Source organism: Lemur catta, chromosome 3 (genome assembly GCF_020740605.2).
Source record: "Lemur catta isolate mLemCat1 chromosome 3, mLemCat1.pri, whole genome shotgun sequence".
NCBI lineage: Eukaryota > Metazoa > Chordata > Mammalia > Primates > Lemuridae > Lemur > Lemur catta.
Window position 1 is genome coordinate 120,965,468 of NC_059130.1, and position 17,273 is coordinate 120,982,740.

At 37.6% G+C, this 17,273-nt stretch overlaps 1 protein-coding gene across 3 annotated transcripts in view; it reads left to right on the top strand.

Annotated features, from left to right (window-relative positions):
- Positions 1 to 17,273, top strand: part of RERE (arginine-glutamic acid dipeptide repeats) — a 397,407-nt gene that overhangs the window by 64,612 nt on the left and 315,522 nt on the right. For 2 of the 3 annotated variants that reach the window (XM_045546221.1, XM_045546223.1), the window contains exon 1: positions 1,022 to 1,082. The exons of the other annotated variant lie outside the window; for it this stretch is intronic. The gene's annotated coding sequence lies outside the window, so the exon portion shown is untranslated. Of the gene's footprint in view, positions 1 to 1,021; positions 1,083 to 17,273 lie in introns of those variants that run through there. 3 annotated transcript variants of the gene reach the window in all.

The window sequence follows — 17,273 nt, forward strand, 5'->3', positions numbered from 1 at the left end:
TAAAATAAGTGTGTAATAAACTTAACACACATTTAAGTTCTGTAACACAGTTGTCAACAATATATCTTGAGGATTAAAGATTTTATACAAAATTTTTGAATTGCTGAAAATAGTATTAGACTACTGTTTTTACTCTAAGAAGGGTTTTTTCCCCTTTGGACTAGAAGAATGATATTAATAAACAATAACAATAAAAATACCTTAAGTCTTCAAAGTTATACTTCCTTTAGTGCTTTGGCTTATGCAGGTTCCCAAAGTCTTGAATATATATTTCCACTGGCCATTCAACAGATAAGATTCAATATTGTTCAATATTGTGGATTTGGCTAAGTATCTTCCCAAAGTCTCAGAGTAACTTTACATGCCATTTCAGTTCTATAGCTTGGACCAAATTCCTGGCATCAGCCAGAGAGATTCCCTTTCAGAGTGTCAGAGAGGGCCTAGTTTTGATTTCATACAGGTTCAAAGTGCTTGAGAAGACTGTTTGCATTGCATAGTGATTCCAGAATTGTAGTTGGGCAAACAAGTTACTGAAAACAAATATGATGTATTGATTTTTCTACTGGGGAAGCATGGTGTGCTATGGAATGTCATGTAATATTTGATTTTCATTATTGGGTGTAAATAAACTGAATCCTTTGATATACATACTACATTAGGATGGCACTGTTCACCTTGGAAACTGACAGTCTCTTTCCTTATCTTAATAATATAATACACTGAAGTCTTATAAATTTGTATTACCAGCTGGTTGAATTAGCTTTTTTTTTTCTCTCTAAGGAATAGATTTTATATTTTACTTATCTTAATTGTTGGTCATGGGACAAAGGCATTGTCTCCTCATCTTTAGAAGTATGTATGTGTAATCATTTTATTGCGTGTACACTGATCAACATATCAAGTATAATGTCAAAGCCCAAATCTCCTTTTAAGCTATTATTTGCTTTATAAAATCTTTCTCCTGCTTCTTTCAGCATTCATTAACTGAGCTGATCTACTTTGTCTGTCTACTTTGTTCCAGACATCTTACTAACTCTTTTGGATTCAGTGATGAAGAAGAAATTTTTCTTGCCTTCATAAAGGTAAAAGTATGAACTATGAGAGGTAGTTAACAAGGAATTATGTGTTGGTCTGTGATGGACTGCACCACATATACAACAGTGGTCCCATGACATTATAATGGAGCCGAAAGATTCTTACTGGCTAGTGATGTTGTACCCATTGTAATGTCATATCACAGTACATTACTCCCCTGTTTGTGCTGATGCTGTTGTACAAGATCCTAGTGTGCTGTCAGTTGTATAGCACATGCAGTCATGTGTATAGCACATAATACTTGATAATTACAAACAACTATTTTACTTGTTTATGTATTTACTATACTTTTAATCATTACTTTAGAGTGTATGCCTACTTGTAAAAAATGTTAAGTATAAAATAGCCTGAGGCAGGTCCTCCAGGAGGTATTCCAGAAGAAGGCATTATCATCATAGGAGATGACAGCTCCATTTATGACCCTGACCCTGACCCTGTGTAGGCCTAGACTAATATGTGTGTTTGTGTCTTAGTTTTTTTTTTGTTGTTGTTTGTTTTTGAGATAGGGTCTTGCTCTTTCACCTAGGCTAGCGTGCAGTGCATAGCTCACTGGAGCCTTAAACTCTTGGGCTCATGTGGGCCTCCTGCCTCAGCCTCCTGAGTAGCTGGGGGACTACAGGCATGTGCCACTACACCCAACTAGTTTTTCTATTTTTTGTAGAGACAAAATCTTGCTATGTTGCTCAGGCTGGTCCTGAACTCCTGGCATCAAACAGTCCTTCCATCTTTGCCTCCCAAAGTGCTGAGATTACAGGCATGAGCCACAGTGCCTGCCCTGTGTCTTAGTTTTCAACAAAAAAGTTTAAAAAGGGAAATAAAAAATTTTTGAAAAATAGAATAAAGCTTATAGAATAAAGATATAAAGAAAGAAAATATTTTTGTATAGGTGTACAATGTGTGTTTTAAGCTAAGTGGTATTACAAAAGAGTCAAAAGTTTAAAAAAATTAAGTTTTGTAGAGTAAAAAAAGTTACAGTAAGCTAAGGTTAATTTATTGCTGAAGAAAGAAAAAATTTTTCAGTAAATTTAATGTAGCTCAAGTACACAGATTGGATTTGTCATTTACAAAGATCATAATGGTTGCAGTCGAGAAAAGAACACATCTGAGGTAGAAAGCCTAAGGCTGTGATGGCAATAATGTAAGAGATGTTGTGAGTCAGGACTGGAGCATTTCACACTGGAATGGAGTGAAGTGGGTGGATTCAAGAAATACGTAGAAGATAGAAGCTACAGGACTTGATTATTGAAGGAAGAATCAAGAATACTCCTAGGTTCCTGGTTTGGGTAACTGATAGATAATGGTGGTTGTACCAATTACTGATTTATTGTCTCTTACCTCCAAGCATGTCCTTCACTTCCTTCCTGCTCCTTAAAAATGGGTCTGGACCCTTTTCTTCTGCCAGCTGGTGTGATGTTAAGCTTTGTCAGTAGAGGGTGTTGGAGAGAGAGTGAAGGAAGGACAGAGTTCTACTTGCTGGTTCCAGTGTGCTTGCTGGGCAGGCTGCTGCAGCAGGGCACGTGGGGCTTCTCCAGTGCCCAGGCTCTTGCTACTCTCAGCAGTCAGCAGCATTCCCCCAACTCAGGCAGTTTTGTAGCCGAGTACCTCCAGAGAGACACTTCCTTACAACAAAGTTTCCTTGGCATTCTAGAGGACAGATTCATGGCAAGTTTCAGAGGGTGGGTTTTCTGAAGTTCTGCTGAGTGTGAGTCCTCTCCAGCAAGGTTTGGATCTCGGCCCTAGGGTTGAGGAAACTCTTGGTTGGGTACACTTTCTCAACCCTAAGGGTAGTAGTGAATATATGTTATGTTTATAATAATATATTTGCTGCTATGTTTTATATCATCTATTGCTATGTTCTTTAGAGGTCTTCTTACTTCTTACTAGCCAATTTCTCATTACTCCAGTCGCCTGTTAGAGATTTTTCTTCTTTCCTTATTCAAATTACTGTGTGGTTTCTCTCTCCTGACTGGACTCAGTGCGGTTTGGATACAGTGCTCTGATAAGATCACAGAGAAAGTATACATTTGGGGAGAGAGACAATGAATTTAGTTTGGGACGTGATCAATTTTAAGTACAGAAGAGCCATATGGAGGTAGCCAAGAGCTTGTTATTATATGTATGAGTTTGGAATGATCTCTGGACTGAAGACCTGGACTGGAGATTGCCCAGGAAGAGTGAGAGGAAAGAGATGACCATATGGTCCAGGATAGAGTCCTGTAGGTCACAGCCTGTTCAGATAAAGAGGAGCCCCCTAAGGCTGAGGAAGCCTTATTGGAGTGATATATTGTTCATAATATTAATATGTTATTCAAGGGTTGTTGTGAGGGTGAAATGAGTTCATGTACAGAAAGCACCAAGCACAGTGTCTGGCACATAAACCCTTAGTAAACATGATTACTGACTGTGCCACTGTTGGAGTGCTGGGCACTGTGGTGGGTGACAGGGATGGAAAGATGACCAGGGCTGCAGGCTTCACCTTGAGGTTAGGGAGTGGGAAGACACTTATTAAGTATATTAGAGTGAGTGGCAGGTGTTAGAGGAAAGGCATGAATAAAGTGCTAGAAACTTCTGCCTTAGAGATTCTGATCAGGGATTCCAGAGGAGGTGAAGGCTGAGCTGGATCTTGAAGTGGTGCAAGTTTGCCCCTTGGAGAAAGGGCTTTCTGAACAGAGGGAACAGCGTTAGCAGAGGAGGGACTAGAGGGCTTGACAGGCCAGTCCCACAGTGGGGTTGTGGCTTGCCCCTTGACTTTGAGGTGGGACGTAAATTGGACACACTTTCTGAATAGTTGTTTACTCCACATCCTTATGTTCTGTTTCTGTCATACCTAGATTTGTAACTTGTTTAGTAGCTTTTTAAAATATTTCTGCAGAACAACTGCTAGTTAACAACAATCCAAAATGATTTAAAACTTGTATTTAGTGTCAGTATTTTGTTTAAGTTTTCATTCAGTCTGAGCTTTGAGTGTTGTAGGTTGAAGTGTTCTAGGAGAGAAGTTGAAATGTACTGCACATAGTACCACTTTACTCGGTTTTACTCTCAGGATTGAATAACTTTTGCGTGGTTAATGGACATTGATAAAGCTCAGAACTGTTTACGGTTCATGTGAGTTCTCTTCAACTTGCCATTCCTTTTAAAAGGTTCAGTGACTGAAGAAATGGAAATTACTCAAATGTATGACTGTTCTCTCAATAACTCACTTTTTTGGAGATTTAGGAAATAAGAGTGATAAACTTTTGATTCCTTGGAGATAAAAAAATGTCAATTCAGCCTTAAATTCTCTGTGATTTCTTCTCTGTGACTGGAATTTTTTTTTTTCTCCTTTTTTCTCCATCTGGCTGGCAAACTCCTAGCTCTCCTTGAATATACGGCCCACTTGTCAGTTTTCTAGTCTTTCTTAAATTTTCTAAATTTATTCTAACCAAAGAGCTGTCCTAAGATAAGTCTGTTGTAGTGCTGACATGCTTTCTTCACACTGAAGAAAGTGTGTATGTATGTATGTAATGTATATATGTGTGTATGCTGTGTATGTATGGAATATTTCCAGAAAGTATAAACAAGAAGCTGAAGCTGATAAAAGTGTGTGTGTGTGTGGGGGGGGAGCCCTCTATAGTACCATGTGTATATATATTATGAATTAAAAAAAAAATTACTGTGTGCTTATATTAATTGCTGGAAATTTTAAGTGCCTCCCTGATATTTTCAAGATGTCAAGATGTCAGCCTCCTAATCCTTAGATTTTAGGTGATAACAAACAAAAACTGCAGCTGAACAGCTAAGGCTTGAATTCCTGTTTTCGTATTTATATGTGGTATAAATTTTACTGTGAATAAAACAAGGATGATAATAATGAGTTATTAAGAGGTTTAAGTTAGTCCATGTAAAGTGCCTAATATAACGTAGTGGATGGCACACCTAAATATTAGGTGTTATTATCAAGAAGCGTACAGTTTTGTAAGAGAGGCAAAGAATAAATAAATCTTTTCTATGGGGGGTACAATAAGTAAAAGGGAAACCAGAGAAGGCTGTATAAAGAAGGGACCTTTGAGAAGTTTAGAAGGATGATTGAGAGATAAGTTAAGAAAGGCCATTCCAAAAAGAGGGAGTCCTTTTTTATAAGGTGCAAAAGTATAAAACAATGTGGATGAGTTTGAAAATTCTAGTAGTTCATAATGGTTTGCAGCAGCCTAGGTTATGAAAGATGAAATGGCAGCTGATGATAGGTAACATTTATTGAGCACTTAGGCAAGGTAGTATTCTAAGTGGGCTTGTGATTTAATGTATTAAATCCCTATAGTAACCATGATATTGATAGTATAATTACCCTCATTTTATCAATGAGGAGACTGAGGAAGGGAGGTTAAGTAACTTGTTCAAGGTCATGTAAATCAAGCCCATGTTTATGTGTACCCTTTACAACGTCTGACGAGACTAGGAGGCAGTAATAGCCCAGACCTTGAACACTGTCTAGATTCACTTCTGTAAGCTTTGGGAAACCATTAGAGGATTTTAAGCAGTAAAGTGAAACTCTCAGATTTGTACTCTAGGATCACCAGTAATGGCTTAGAGAAGATGAGGAAAGTCTTGCTATCCCTTCCTTCCCATCCCTTCTCCTTCCACCCCATCTCCTTTCTGTCCTGAAGAAATTGTACAATTAATTGTAATACTTTAAGTGGAAGAGCTCTTTAAACTGTTCTTCACTTTGTAATTAATTTGGACACATTTTCAGGACTTCAGCTGTATCAAAATAAAGGCAAGAGGAAATAACACAATTCTATTATTATATACATATTTTATAGTAAGCTCCTCTCTTAATTATATATTGCTGGGTAACAATACCCCAAAACAGCAGCATAAAACAACATTCAGCATTTATTATCCCTCACACTTTTTGTGGGTCAGGAATTTGGGAGTAACTTACCTGGTGGTTCTGGCTTGGAATGTTTTCTGAGGTTGCAGTCATCTGCAGGCTTGACAGGGGCTAGAGGGTCCAGTTCCAAGACAGCTTATTCACATGGCCAGCAAGTTTGTGCTGGCTTTTGGCAGAAGCTTCAGTTCTTTGCCACATGGAACCTATGGGGCTGTTTGAGTGTCTTCATGATATATAAGAGCAAGGTAGAAGTTGTAGCGTCTTTTATGAACTAGCCTTGGAATACATTATTGTGGGATGATGCCATACAAGGCTTTGAATACTAGGAGGCACAGATCGTTGGAGGGCATTTTGGAGATTGGCTGCCAGAGTTCTCATGAAAACATTAGTGAATAGAATAATAAAATTTAGAAGTGGAAGGAGCCTTAGCCCAGTGGTTTCAAAGTGTGACCCCTGAGCCAGCAGCATGTAAACTAAAATAAAATTCTCTTTCCAAACCACACCCTGAGCCAACTGAATGGACCCCCTCTTGGCCAAGAAAAACCGTTTCGGAGTTCCAGGCTGTGAAGAGAAGGGAGTTCCAACATGCCTCATTATAGCCACACACCCCCCCTCCCTTCAAACCCCACACCGTTTGGAGTTTACAATTGACTAGTATTAATGTAAAGATAGTATTAATAAATTTATTAATAGGACCTAAGGGCATGCAAAGCAAAGGTTAAATCACCTGCAGGCCATCAATTTACTTAACAGATCACTTTGAGTATGTTGTGGCTTGTCTGTGATTAACAGGCTTCCTCAAAGTATTGCAAGCCTTTAGACAAAAAGCTTTATTTCTTTAACCAAGTACAAAGTAAAGAATCTTTGAACCCACCTATAACCTGTAAACCCCTCCTCCCTTTGAAATGTCTCTCCTTTTCTGGCCAAACCAGTATACTCCTTCCATGTATTGGTTTATGATTTTACCTGCAATCCCTGTCTCTTTAAAGTGAATAAAACCAGACTGTTACCCAACCTCTTTGGGACCACTTGCTCCAGACTTCTTGGGCATGGCTCCCCAGGGCGTGGTTGCATATATTTGGCTCAGAATTAACCTCCTTAAATTATTTTATAGAATTTGGGGTTTTTCCGTTAAGCATCACTTGGAAATTTCTTTAAAATGTAAATTATTGGGTCTCTCTCTAGACCTACTGAATTAAGACTCTGGGAGTGACTACCAACACTTTTTTTTCTTTTTTAAATAGACTTTATATTTTGGAACCATTTTATATTTATAGAAAAATTGAGCAGATAGTACAGGTGGTTCCCATATACCTACCACATACAGTTTCCCCTACTATTAACATCTTGTGTTAGTGTGGCACACTTGTTATAATTGATGAAGCAATATTGACACATTAACTAAAGTCTGCTACATTAAGGTTCACTATGTGTTGCACATTCTGTGGGTTTTGACAAATACATAAATGCTTTGTATCCACTGTTACAGTGTCAATGCAGAATAGTTTCACCACCATAAAACTCTGGTGCTCCACTTACTCATCTCTCCCTCCCTCAAACCCTTGGCAACCACTGTCCATAGTTTTTACTGTCTATAGTTTTATCTTTTCTAGAATGTCCTGTAGTTGGAATCATATAGTATGTGTCCTTTTCAGACTAGCTTCTTTCAATTAGCAATATGCATTGAATGGTCCTCTTTTTTTTTTTCCTTTTTTGGCTTGATAAAACTCATTTCTTTTTATTGCTGAATAACATTCCATGGTATGGATGTACCACAGTTTGCATACCCGTTCACCAACTGAAGGACATGTTTGTTGCTTCCTGTTTTTGGTGATTATGAATAAAGCTGCTCCAAATATTTGTGTGCAGATTTTTGTGTGGACGTAAGTTTTTCAGTCAAATATGTAGGAGCACAATTGTGGGATTGTTGGGAAGATTCTGTTTAGCTTTGTAAGAAAATGCCATACTGTGCTTCATGTTTGCTGTAGAGGTAGGTGCCAGATGCTTCAGTTTCATATAGTTTCCCGCCACCCTCCTTGGCTTTGGGTTTCCCTAAGAACTCCTTAAATAGAGTTTGTTTTGCAGCTGTCAGTTGTAATCCACGGTTATTTATACTGGAGCTCTGTTGGTGTGACGGTAAGATGTTGGGGAGGGGAAGGAAGCGTTCTGTAATTTTATATTAAATCTCAGGTTTTTTTTTTTTTTTTTTTTTTTTTTTTTTTTTGTGGGCCTAAGTCCTTGGGCTGTACTCTTTAGAAGTTTCTTAGCTTTTTCTTTTCTTTTTTTTTTTTTCTCTTCTGTGAGACAGGAAGGCAAGAAGGGGCTGGAGTTTCCCTAGGTCTGATAGAGCTGGTTTACTCTTAGTTTTCTGCAGTTTGCCAAAATTACCATTCAAGTAATGGTTACTATATTAGTTTTTGGTTCTTGTAGCTTTTGCTTCAGATAATGTGATCTTGTCTGTGATTCTCTGTATTTTCTTGTCTCTCCAGATTTTGGGGTGCTGGTTTGCCCTGTGACCTCAGTTCTCTGATGGATCTAAGAAAAGCCATTGATTTCAGTTTGTTTAGGGTTTTTTTGGTTGTGAGGATGAGAGTGATGGCTTCTGAGCTGAAGCTTAAGTCTGGCACTCAACACTCTTTGTTTTAACAGATCCCTCCAGGTGACTCCGATGCATGCTGATGCTTGAGAACCACCCATGTATCCCAGCTCCTTCATTTTGCAGATTTGAACACTGAAGTCCAAAGAGGGGAAATTACTTTCCTAAGATATAATGAGAAGCTGAACCTAGAATAGAATCTGAGTCTCTTGACCAGATCATCTTCAAGCTGTTTTTTGGTATTTACATATAGTTACCTTCAAAGAGATTAATTATATTTCATATTGTATATTTGGGAAAGTATCTTTGTTTTGATGGTTCACTTATTTGAATTCTTTATATTTACCTCAAGTTCACTGTGATATCTGGGTATATTTGTACATATTGTCATAGCTATCTGGAAGCTCATTTGAAATGTTCTCTTTGACAGAAATATCACCTACCTCAGGTGTGAGGGGTTTTTTTGTTTTTGTTTTTAGCCATAGTTTCCCTCTGTTGCCCCAGGTAGAGTGCACTCAACTGCAAACTCCAGCACCTGGGCTCAAGTGAGCCTCCTGCCTCAGCCTTCCAAAGTGCTAGGATTATAGGCGTGAGCCACTGTGTCCGGCCAGGTGTGAGCTCTTAATGTAACATTGCTCGTAGTAAAATAGTATGTTATGTAGAAAATTCTATTCCCCCCCCCCACCTCAATCCTTATAGGCATTTTTTAAAGTTCCTAAAAGAAAACCTTAGCACTCTGCATTCAGTCTCTTGAAAAGCCTAATGTGAACCATCATGTGAGATAAATCAGTTGCATCTGTCAGTTCTTCTTTCCCATGAGTTCCCATCATTTCGTTTCCTTAATTTTTATTTTTCACTTAATTTTCAGTATAGAGTGGATAGCTGCTGTAACCCCCTTTTCCATTTCCAAGCCAACTCCCCTCTTTAGCTCATGCACATGACCTTCCTCAAAGTTTTGCTCTGGAGACCTTTTCTGTAAAGAGCCAGATACAGTAAATAAGCTTTGCAGGTCATATGGTCTATGTTACAACTACTCAATGCTGCACTTGTGGTGGGAAAGCAGCCAACCAAAGACAATATGTAAGCAAATAGGTGTGACTGTGTTCTAGTAAAACTTTATTTTCTAAAACAGTATGCAGTCTCTTGGCCCTAGTTTGCTAGTCCCTTTTCTAGACCCTATGGAAATCTTATTTTCACATCTATTCCCCAAAGGATGGCATTATTTTTATTTATTGGAGCCCCAAGATTACTTTTATTAGGTTGCTTTCAGAAGTAATAATATAGAGATTTGGGCGTGGAACAGTGCATCTAAATTTTGGTTTCTTTTTTGAGGCATGCTTTTTTGGTGTTAAAGAATATAGACCTTTTCCTCTCTAAACGTGGTTTGAGTGGTGTTGATTTTTTTAGGGTCTCTTGCCAATCTAGACTAAAACAAAGAAGAAGGAACCCTGGTCATTTACTATAGCTGCTGAGGCAAGCTATACTACCAGTGGTGCATGGTAAAGCGTGTCTTTTAATAAGTTCTTAAATATAAAGACTAATAGGAAGTCTCAAGTTATGGTGTGTTACAGGTGCCTATGGAGTTATTAGGTTAGAGGGATGATTTTAATTTACTTAAAGTCTTGCAGGTTGCTCATTGCTTGCATACTCAGTAAAAGTGAATATTGGTGGTTGTGCTTTGCAGCTAGCACAGGTGTTGGTTGCAATGGCTTCTCCTTAGTGCCTTAAGATCCCTTTAGTATCTCTGGTGGCCTGACAAGAGAAAAGGAAGGAGCTGAGAGAGATGCTAGCTGCAGAAGTAGTTCCTGGGGAGCATTGGCCATATTGGCTGAGGTTCTTGTGTGTGGTCAAATGTGTGAAGTTGGGGTTTTGCTAGACAGAATTCCTGACTACATGGATTAATTAATACATGCCATAAGTGATCTTTGTTTTAGGGACTTCTTCAGTTTGAGCTATTTACAACTTTTAAAAAATACATGCAAATTAGAAAATTCTGTTTCGGGTGCATTCCTGTCCTTTGGGGAAGTACTACTGACTTCTAATAATGGTGGGTAATTGAAATATTATCGGTTTTAATAATGACTGCTACTATACTACTCCATTAAAAAAGGTCAATCTACAATATTAGAATACTGAAAGCTTACATAATTAGAAGTCTTATGATCAGAATTTAATTATTTCAGACTAAAAAGAATATCAGAAGGAAACTCTAGAGGGCAGTGTAACTCAGCATGTTATGCTTCTCTTGGCACTTAAATTTTGCTTTGAAAAAATAATCCAGGTTTTCTGAACTCTTTCCCCACTACACGGTTTACCACTTTGGTAGAAATGTGAGCTTTAGAAAGAAATGCTCTGGTTTGGCTTAGAAAGTTTAGATAATATATCATAATTATTTGGTCCTAGGGAATATCGTTGCTTGGTTTAAAATATACTGGCTTAGAAAAACTGGAATTCTCTTGTTCAACTAAACTGAATTGAGTTTGCTTTTCAGGCATTTGTGGAACATTAAGAAAAAGGAATGGTATCAAAAGGAATAGAATATCTTGTGTTTTCAAATCTTTTTGGGTAGGAAATAAATTTGAATTCTATATCAGAGAATTTGGACAAATGGGAAGAGCTTGACTGATTCTGAAACATTTTCAACAACTCTTTAAAGTGGAAAGTTTGAACCCAGGTGCTTGATGGGTAAATTGTAAGAGTTGGTAAATGTCTGTGTCAATGTTGAGCCTTTCAGAACTTGTAGAACATTGAATTTAGCAAAAGCCAAAGCATATTATGCCTATCACAGCCACTTTTTCTTCTAATTTTCAAACTTTTGTGTATTTCCAGGGAAATCTAATCTGTATGTTTTTTACTCATTTACACATAAGTAATCAACTGTGGCTTGGAAAGAACTGTTTTGAAGCCTAAGAAGCTTTTAGAGCCTTCAGATTTTTTCTAACAAATAGAAAGTGGGGATTACAAAGGGCAAACTAATGAGTCTCCTAGAATTTTAGTTTCAAGATTTTAAGTTATTATAAATTTGGAAAGCAATTATTTGTCTTTGTTTTCTGGTGTTATTACAGTGTGGAAATTGGTATATCCTGTGGTTAAGTGTGACTGACAGACATGTGGGATTTTTAGTTTTTAGTTTTAATTTTGATCTATTAGAATGACCTCAAATAAAGTATGATTTTTTTCCCCCAAGGTTTTCAATTTCTTTATCTGATCTAGGATTATTCAAGTTTACCTTCATGCTTGAAATGTGTGTTTGTTAAAGCATATTGAAATTCTTGAACGAAAGGTCCTATATAAGTGCAAATAGTGTAAATTTAAGAAACATACCATATAGAGATTCTGCTTCTGGTGTGTTCACATTGGTTTATAGATACCAACCAAAGTGAAATCTGTCTTCTCTTTTTTTGTTTGTCTAATTATTTAAGAGAGTTACTCCATCCTCTGGTTGCTTTCTACCTTTAGGTGGATAAAGTAGTTAGTTTGACTTGGTTACAACTATTTCTTCTTTGGAAAGAAACCAGTAGTTTTTATTTTTTTTTATTTTTTTTATTTTTTGAGACAGAGTCTCACTCTGTTGCCCAGGCTAGAGTGAGTGCCGTGGCATCAGCCTAGCTCACAGCAACCTCAAACTCCTGGGCTTAAGCGATCCTCCTGCCTCAGCCTCCCGAGTAGCTGGGACTACAGGCATGTGCCACCATGCCCGGCTAATTTTTTCTATATATATATTTTTAGTTGGCCAGATAATTTCTTTCTATTTTTAGTAGAGACGGGGTCTCACTCTTGCTCAGGCTGGTCTTGAACTCCTGACCTTGAGCGATCCACCCGCCTCGGCCTCCCAGAGTGCTAGGATTACAGGCGTGAACCACCACGCCCGGCCAGAAACCAGTAGTTTTTAAAGAATGATAGTGGCTGGGCATGGTGGCTCATGCCTGTAATCCCAGCACTTTGGGAGGCCGAGGCTGGAGGATCACTTGAGCTCAGGAGTTTAAGGCTGCAGTGAGCTGATTGCACCACTGTGCTCCAGCCTGGGTGATAGAGCAAGACCTTGTATCTAACAAAAACCCACAAAAAAACAAAGACACTCGCTCATGCACACAAAAACAAAAAAACTGATGTGCAGAAACAGGGATGAGTATTGTGTATTAGCTTTGATTATTGGTATTGGGTATTGGCTTCACCTCTGGCATGATCTGTGTGCATATCATTTTTTCCATCCTAATCACAGAGAATAATATAAGCATTCATGTGTATGAACTGTACAATATACATCAGAACTTTCACCTGAAATTGTTGAAATTGTTTTAAAAATTTATACTGAATTGGTATGATAAACTAAACGATTTTTTTTTTTTTTTGAGGCTTATGTTGCACTGGCTAGAGTGCAGTGGCATCATCATAGCTCATTACAAACTCAAACTCCTGGGGTCAAGCGATCCTCCTGCTTCAGCCTCCCCAACAGCTGGTACTATAGGTGTGTGCTACTGTGCCCGGCTAATTTTTTCTATTTTTAGTGGAGATGGGGTCTTGCTTTTGCTCAGGCTGCTCTCGAACTCATGACCTCAAGCGATCCTTCCAACTTGGCCTCCCAGAGTGCTAGGATTACAGGCGTGAGCCACAGTGCCTGGCCAAAGATTTTTTTTTTAAAGAAAAAAATAGAAAGTTATTTAGGGTGTTTTTGGGGAGGAAGATTTGAGTATTTCTATAGGCCAAGGACTTTTTCTTTAAAAAATAGAGTGTTTTGGGGGAAGAATATTGAGTATTTCTTTACACAGTACCTAGAAATAGAAGGCAAAATTTTTAAGTAGCTATAGTTTATAGAGAAAGCAATCAAATCCCTGATTTTACAGAAGATTTGAGGTATCTGCTTCATTTTCAGACTTGAAATTGACAGACTGACTAAACGTTTTTCTTAATTCTAGCAAGTGACAGATTATTACTTTGATGTAGATAGTATTACTGGGGTTTTGTTTTATTTGAATGTAAACTGCCAGAGTCTCTTGGTATTTTGAAATATATAGGAGAACTTTTTCTTAACCCTAAGATATAAATACCATTTAAATATAGTCCATTCAACATATACCACTCAATATATTTTTCACACTTTGGAAAACACAGGGCTAAGTTTTTCGGAAGTGTGGAAAATACCCCATCCCAGTCCTTTGGAGCAAATTTTAGTTACTATTTTTCCCAACTTTATCCCACTTTACCTAAACCTCATTGGTTTGGTTTCCCCAATTTAACCATTTCCCAAGTTTACCTATTTGAGTCTCCATCTTGATGCTCTTCTTTTTGTTCTTCTCTCTGGTGGCAGCAGCTCCTTTTGCTCTAGAGAAAAATTTTTCTCCAGCTCTGGTTATCAAATGTCTTGCATTGTCTGTCTAAATGTCTTATTTTATATGGATATGTGCCTTTGAGTATTACTTAAGAGGATCACATGTTATCATCAAAATTTTAGATCTGGGGTAATTCATGAAATAGAGATGTCATCTGATCAACGCTATCAGGAATTTGCTTTCCAACTCTAGATTTGCCTATTAGAGGACATTTCCTTTTTAGTAATTATACCCCTTCTGGTCAAGTAGCTGCCCCTAGTTCCTTAATGACATGCTTTGTAACTTTTTTACAATAGCTAGAATAGGAATGGGCTATCTTTTTCTGAAAAGGGCCAAATAGTAAATACTTTAGGCTTTGTGGGCTGTCCAGTCTCTGTTGCAGTTATTCAACCTCGCCTTTGTAGTACAAAAGCAACCATAGATAATATGTAAATGAGTAAGTATGACTGTTTCCAATAAAACCTTATTTATGAACACTGAAATTTGAATTTCATATAATTTTCATGTGTCATGGAATATTTTTCTTCTTTTGATCCCCCTCCAACCATTTGTAAGTTTAGAAACAATTATTTGCTTGTAGATTCTACAAGCAGGCGGTGGGCTAGGTTTAACCCATGGGCCATTTTTGCCAATGCCTGAGCTGGAAACCCAAAGAAAGATGTATGTATAGAAGTGGTTACTTATTGACAACTTTAAGCAAATATCTAGGGTTTTTGTTACTATTAAAGAGAAAATAAATGTATTTCTTAGTATGATAGGTAATGTAAATGATATTATTTTTAATGGTAACTTTAGGGTCTAGGGATAGAATACCTTCGGGCAGTAAAAGATTAAAGCTGCTTTTCTTTGTCAGATATTAAATGTAGAAAATTGCCAACGGCTATGGAACAAAACTCTTTGATTTCCAAGTTGACTTGTAAGGCTCTATAAAATGCACAGGAACTATATAGATTTGTTTGATATAAGAGCTTCATTTAAGGGAGAGATTCCCTTCAAGGCGATTTCAGCTTGTGATTTCTATTTTGGTGTGTTCTGTCCCTACCTGAGGATTTGTGCAATGTAATGATGGTAATACAGAGCTAGAAAATAGGTTGTTTCTAATTTTGATTTTTTAGCATTATAGTTTTTTTTTTATCTGAAATACTGAAAGAGCCAATCTATCTTCTGTACAGGAAGGGGTTTCCTTCCTCCTGCTTAAACTTAAAACCACAGCCTCTTAGCTTTTGTTGGCACTAAATAATACTTGGACACCATATATTTCACAGCAGACATATGTTTTTCTACTTAACATTAAGCAGTTGCTTAATTTGAAGAACTGTTATTTCTCTTGATCCTTGCTATGAGAAAATTCAGTGTACACAGCACAGTCTGAATTAATAGGGCTCAAACTCATTAGGGCATGAAAATGGTTTAATCAATGGCCAACCCTTTAAAGACTGTCAGGCAGCATTCTAAAACATTTGAGGAAAAAAAATGATTAGCGGTTAAAAACACTTTTTGTTTTTAAAAGCCCTCTTGAATAACTTCTGAGGTTGCTCCTGGGTTCTATTTAGAGGGGAAGAAAAATCATATTTGTGTACTTTATATTGAACCACAGCCATTCAATCTAATTACTGATCTCTTGGTAAAAGCACTTTGAGACACTGAATTGTTTATTCATCCTTATTTCTAACCTGAGGGTATATTGTAGCTGAGTTGTTAGATTTTCTTCCTCTTTGTCATTCTGCAGTTTTATGTAACACTGCCCCGCACTCCCCCCATTTTGGTAATGGTTAGCTGATTTGATGTTTTGTGAGACATTCAGGATAGATCAACATTCCCTTCTAAACATCCTCTCTGTTCTCTAATGAAAGTTCGAATTGGTTTGTACTGTGGGTAGTTTGTCATAGGTAGGTAAGGGGTCAAAAGGGGAAACCTATATTGACCGATTAATTGGATTTCCATGTCAAATAGCAGAGCTTGGGGTGCAGAGCTTGAGTTTAAATCCAGGTTCTAAAACAGATTTTATAGTCATATCTTGGGTATTCATGGGGGATTGGTTTGAGGACCACCCTCCAAGGATAGCAAAATCTCAGGATGCTCAAGAACCTTATATAACATGGTATATATTATTTGCATTATAACCTATGCACATCTGCCCATATACTTTAAATCATCTCTGTGTTACTTATAATACTTAATACAATGCAAATGCTATGTAAATAGTTATTATACTGTATTGTTCAGGGAATAGTGACAAGAAAGAAGTATCTATACAGTACAGAGGCAACTAAACTTCCCCCCTTCTGAATATTTGGAAACCACAGATGCAGAACCTGTGGATACAGAGGGCCGACTCTGGCTTTATTGAACAGGTATTATTTAACATCTTTGTCCTTCTGTTTGCTCATTAATAAAGTGGAGGAAATAATAAAACCCATCCTATAGGAATATTGTCATATATTGAAAATATTTAGAGTAGTATTTGGCACATAGTTAGCACTCAGTAACTATTAGAGTCATCATCATCCTCATTCACAGTGTAGATGAAAAAAGCTAATGTGGGTTTTAAGCAGGAAAGGGATGTCATCAGAATTGAGTTTTGGAGAAATTGTTTTGATAGCCAAGGGAAAGGCGGACGGGGGCTGGGTGAACAAAGGTAGAAGCAGAAAGACCAGTGTTACAGGTTAAGTTGTGTCCCCTGTCAAAAGGCAAAATTACAACAAATCTAGTTTAAAGATTTCAGTTGGCTTTATTTGTAGTTCTAGAAATGGGTAACACTTTATTCCATAAAACAGAGTAATTGTTCCAGTGAGTCGATCAGAGGAGGTTGGCTTTATAGACAGAAAAAGGCTGAAGAAAGCAAAAACAAAGAAAAAAAGCACCGACTTGCTTGACACATAAGGTTGCCACAATCTTTTGATTAGTTAAAAAAAAAAAAAAAAACCGACCAAAATACCCACAATATCTGGGAAGCACAGGAAAGCAAAGCACTGTAAAACAAGATATGCCTGTAGCTCTATGCCATTGCTGTCAAGACAGAGATGAGGTTTTACATTATTAGGATGATTTAGTTTTCCGTTATGATGTTAACTGGCACTGAGTGATCTATCTCGCGTGTTTAGGCAGTCAGGAAGGACAACATATTTGCCAGATTGTAGTTAAAATCTCTAATAGAGGTCAGCAGCCTTTCCATCAGAGAGACAAAGCTGCCAAATCCCACTGGCCCTAGTAAGGTGCCTCATTTCCACTCAGAAGAGGTTTTAAGAATTTCTTGGGTGGAAAAAAACAAAAACTCTTCCACATCCTGTGATCTTACGTTCAGGCCTGTAGGTGAGTCCTAGGCATGTTGAGAGGCTTAGGAAGGGAGACCTGTGCACTGCTCCCAGCTGTCTGAGAATGT